Source organism: Nansenia antarctica (genome assembly GCF_963989245.1).
Source record: "Nansenia antarctica genome assembly, chromosome: 15".
Taxonomy (NCBI): domain Eukaryota; kingdom Metazoa; phylum Chordata; class Actinopteri; order Argentiniformes; family Microstomatidae; genus Nansenia; species Nansenia antarctica.
Genome location: NC_137685.1, coordinates 30,465,026 through 30,470,724, shown reverse-complemented (window position 1 = coordinate 30,470,724; position 5,699 = coordinate 30,465,026).

The following is a 5,699-nucleotide window of genomic DNA, read 5'->3' as shown; positions in this document are numbered from 1 at the left end:
GGGTTGCCAGATGGGATTGACAATTTACAGACTAAACTTTATATAACCTCAAAATCAAGTATCCCATTCGGCGGTAACCCGCCCCATCTGGCAACCCTGGACGCAACTCTGCAACCCTGGACGCGAAATGCATTTTGGGAAATAGGACCCGAGCTAGTGTCCATCGTAACTGACTTCAATTTTCCCGGAAGTAACTGCTCGCCTACTAAATTTCTCGCATACTCAAATCTCGCATACTGTACAGTGTGAACGTACTACATACTCAAAATCTACGTCATATCTAGTATGAGTAGTATGCTAGTACGCTATTCCGAACACAGCCTGAGTGTTGAATACACTCCTCTATGAAGGGTGAATGTGTTGGTTTACTGTATGTTTTATTTTTTTTACATAAAGATTGGCTTGTGTAATGAAAGTTAACATTTATTCAACCTGTAAGTGAAGATCAAACTTCTATTTCACAATGACCTGCTGATGTGGGTGATACAATCTGGCTTCTTATCCTACAGGGAAATCAAACCACAGGGAGAGAGAGAGTTCTGTTCTATTGTGCTGCTGTATTTCACTTTTTTGAGACAGAGACAGAGAGAGACAGAGAGAGACAGACACAGAGAGAGAGAGACAGAGAGAGAGAGAGAGACAGAGACAGAGACAGAGACAGAGAGAGAGAGAGACACACAGACAGACAGACAGACAGAGAGAGACAGAGAGAGAGACACACACAGAGAGAGACAGAGAGAGAGAGAGACAGAGAGACAGACAGAGAGAGAGAGAGAGAGACAGAGAGAGAGACAGAGAGAGAGAGAGAGAGAGAGAGAGAGAGAGAGAGAGAGACAGACAGAGAGAGAGACAGAGAGAGAGAGAGAGAGAGAGACAGAGAGAGAGAAAGACTAATAGAGCCTAATGGGGCAGAAGCTACTTGCCCTGTTAACCTAAAAGGGAGAGAGGGCAATAGGACATGAGAGGAGGTGGCAGGTAAACAGCCACACCTGCTAGACGAGAGCTACTCAGCTCTATAAGATCACAGGTACATCACTAGCCTGCCACCTACAGGCCGTCTCTCGTAACAGTTCTCAGTTGCATTTCTTTAATATCAGGAGGATGAAAATAAATGTGAAACCAGCCAGTGCAGCAGGGGCGGATTTAGGATCGTAGGAGATCCGGGGCTTAGCCCAGAGGGAGAATATAATGTGCGCGCGGAGCACGCCGGAAAATTTTGCCTTCAACCTTCAACTTACCACCACCTTAAAGCGGACAAAAGGCACTGGAGAACACATTTACATTCACACCCTTTAATGAAGCAAACTAATTGTGGTGGTTCTGGGCACAGAGGGAGGTCAGCACACGTAGCTCCCCCTGCCAGTCACCATCATTTATATTTGTATAGAATTACATAATTGATGGGCTGAGGCTAGTTATGTTACAGTATGTATATCAGGGCAGACTCTGTGCTCACCACTTATATTGTATTTAGAGTCTTGTCCTGTGTTATATGACGATATATTACATGTATTGTTGGCCTGTGTATAGTACTGTGAAATCAAATCCCCCCTGGGACATTAAACAAACTTAGTTAGTTAGCGTTACATCTTAGGATAGATTTGAGTCATGTTCTGTATACATACTACCATAAGGGCATACTTAATGTGGTTACTCCATGTTTACTAGCTGTAACATTAACGTTACATAATTCTTTTTCACTTGTTACTCAGTCAACCAGAGTGCAGATATCAAAGACTATCAGCCTGTTATTCACTTTATTTGTATAAAGTGAATAACCACTTCATTCCATCTGTTTTTCAAATAAAGTCCATTCCATTCCATTCCATTCCATTCCATAAGTATTATCCTTTGTTTGATTTCTTACCATGTACCGTAACAGTACCTTGCTATGTTTCATTTTCATTATAACATAACGTTATGTTATGATAGCCAGCTAGCATTAGCAAACCGGAAAAGTAGTGTCAGTGAGTCAGTCACCTTTCTAATAAGATTCACAAACCTGAAACATCATCTATGTCATCACTGCTGGTGATGTCATTGTTGTCAGCTGCTGATACGGCTGCTGCAACAGTTCTTGGCGCTTGTTTTGTTGAAAACAACTTTGGGATATCCATCCTTACACTTTTGCAAGTCAGGCACTGATTGAGATCACTTCTTCTTCAGGGCAGGGTAGGCTACGCAGTATGCAGGCTAATGTCGCGCAGCTGCTGCCTCTCTGTTGGACTCCGGTACTGCACGTTACTCACGAGAGTTTTTTTTTTTTAAAGTAAAACATTCGGGGCTTTTCAGAAAACATCCGGGGCTTGAGCCCCAGTAGCCACCCCCTAGCGCCGCCCCTGCAGTGCAGCCCTTCTATTAATGATTAAAATACTTTATCTAATTAGTTCCTCTCTCCCTGTGTCTCTGTAGTCTCATTTAGTTTTAACTGTTTATTCTCTCTGTAAAGCACATTGTGTTATAGTGTTTATGAAGTGTGCTATACAAGTAAGGTCTGATAGATTGGTTGATACTTTATATTGTATATGTTGTCATGTAATTGAGGAGAATGCCACACAGTCAGCCCTGCAATTCTCTGAAGTCATATGTACCAACAGGAAACTCCCCATTTCCTACTGGGCCCTGTCCTACGATCAGAGAAACCTCATAGTTGAGGCTGATGGAACTGAGTTTCCTGGGTCAGGGGTCAGAGATGCTCTGTGTGATTCAGATTCTCTACCCTTCATCCTGAAGTGTGCACTAGCTGCCTCTATTGGTATAGATAGATAGATCTATAGAAAGTCCTGTAGCTGAGGCCAGGTTGTTTATTGGTCAGATGTGTTTATGTGGGAGGGTTCCCATCATTGTAAAATAATAGTTTGTTGTTCTTTATACTATAATGGCGCTTTTCCACTACCGACCCGAACCGGGCCGCATTTGTATCCGAGCCGTGCCGTGCCGTGCCGTGCCGTGCCGTACTTTCAGAAACGCTTCTCCTTTATACTGAGCGACCCGGGACTGTAGTTACGTGTCATAAGATTCCCCCCCCCCCGCTATACAGATCAGCGGGGGGAAATGCGATAAGAATTATGTCAAAATGCAGCACTATCGTGCACAGATCAGCCTTACATGTGTTGGGAATTTGTATTAAAATAACTAGAAGTGATAAATCATGTACTATGTGCTCATTTAAATAATATGTGACTGAGGTCAGTTGAGAACAATAGGAAGGTCTCGCAATAAGCCAAAAGAGAGTTTCTGTTTTTGAGCGACATGAAGAAAAGCTCCTGACTAAAAGAACGTTTTATGATTCAAACCGCCTGTAAATTACTTATTTTTACCTATGTGCTAACAACCATTTTACACCTGCTGTTATGATATTCTATTTTCCTGTACTGATTTTATACTTTCATAACTAATGATTAATGATAAGTCCATTCTTCTATACTGTATATTAACTTGTTAATCGAATCCCAAGTCATGGGACTCAGAAACAGGAACTGAATTTCGTGCCTGTTGTGTGACAGGAGACAGCAGACAACGTGAACAGGAACACATGCGCCTGACCACATCGCCAACAGTTATGATTTCACAAGCTATTCTGATAAAGAACATAGCCTACTGACCTAGTCATGATTATCAAATAACTGGCCAATCAGTGCTTTAGAACGCATGTAGAGTATACCCAAGGTAACTGTATAAAAATGTCTGTACATCCTAAAAACATAACTGTGTGCTATGCTTACCTGTGTCTTATAAACATAGCTGTGTGTGCATATGTGATTAACGAGCCCCAGACAGGGGGTGTGACCGCAGAGGGACACAGAGGGACAACAACCAGAAGTGAAACTTTGTAGCAAAACCACAGAACACTTGCTTATCACATTGTGACCTTCACCACATGACTGTCTGGTATTAATGTTTACAGTTAGAAATGATCAAATAAGAGGAGGAGGGACAACCCATCCCCCATAGATGTCAAAGGTATAACGATTATGTACCAAGATGAAACTGGAGCTCTTGTCCGGTGAAGCTTCTGCAGTTAACCAGCTGATACTGGCCTGCGGAGGTGAAGCTAGATAGGACCCCTTTCCATGGAATGAAATGCTAATGTTTGCTGATGCTATTGTTTGCTGATGTGCTCGAATAAATATTCTCTTAAAGAACAGTTCAGTAGTGGTGCCGAATATATGATTGGATCATTTTATCTTAGAAGTTATATCAAGGACGTCTCGTTGAGATTAAACGAACTCGCTTGTAAGTGACGACTCAATTAAATCAATTCTGGAGAAGTTGATCGCCTTAAGCTGCGTGCACACAGGGCCATTGCGTTGCACCGGAAGTCATTCATCTCAATGGAGCCGTTGCGTTGATCAGTTGCCTTGCTCTGCATTGCGTTTCTTGACCGGCAGGGTGCGGCAATCAGTCCAAAAATGTCAGCTTTTTGCGTTGCGTTGGATCCGTCAAAACAACTGGAAGTAAACCGGAAGTAGTTTCTTGCCCAGAGCTCTCGCCTCAGATTTTAAATCTTCAATTTTGGCCGCCATTGGCTAAAATCTGTAATTTGGCTCTACAAGTGTTGATATGTCATTTTATGAAGTTTTTATATGTTTTCAGGCGAGAAAGTAACCATATATATTCACAAAATGTGTCCAGTTTATCAAAATAACCCGTTTATATATCTGATCTGACGTTTTTTCCCCCACTTCTGTGGGAAACTTCGCTAGCAACACGAGTAGAGCTTTGCATCTGCATCGCACGTTGAAGTATGTCAAGGCCATCCCACCAGGTTGCGCCAGAACGGTGGGTCACGGTCCGCGGTGTGCACGCGGCGTTACACATGTAACGTTAAGTGCCTGTTACTTGCCGCTTTCAGTTCTAGTAGACTAGTTTAGATCTGCACTGTGCTTTTTTTGTTGGTGAACTACCGTAATAAGCCTAAAAAAGTTCAACTGTTCAAAAAGTGCAACTTCTCTGCTTTCAGAAACTGTTTGAATTTTTTAGATTGGGCATATTTCATGAATTACGGTAGTTTGAAGGAACAATCCTGTCTGCAGCGGCAGCTCGGGTTTCGGAGCAAGACAATCTATTCATCAGAGCAACGCATCCGGGTACTTTTCCCTCCCGTAATGTCCACGCCCCTTTTTGGGTGATAGAAGAGTAGAAGTTTGACTGGCGGTCAATGGGAATTTCTGGTCTTCGCTACTTTAATCCGATAAAATAAGAAAACCGTAGTGCTTTTTAGATATTAGGAGCCCAAATCCGATGGCCAGTTAGGCAAACTATTGTATAGTGTCATTGCCGATCAATGATCGACGTCGTTATATAGAGAAAATTAATGAAATAGGGGTTGATTTATCAGAGCAGTCATACGTCATCTCCCTGTCATCTGGGATTTGTAGTTCTTCAGTTGATTTGCCGTTGATTCTGCCGAGGCAGACTGAAAGGACACACATTCATTGCCTATTTCATAAATGTTCTCCATATAACGACGTCGATCATTGATCGACAACGACACTATATAATTGTTTGCCTGACTGGCCATCGGATTTGGGCAGTCTGGGGATTTACACGGCAAATCAAATGAAGAACTAAAAATCCCAGATGACAGGGAGATGATGTATGGCTGCTCTGGGGGGGGAGCGAGATGAACTCTGAGCGAGTATCATGCTTCCTCCAAGACACGAATCTACCGGCATTTGACTGCCGCTGGACTGAGG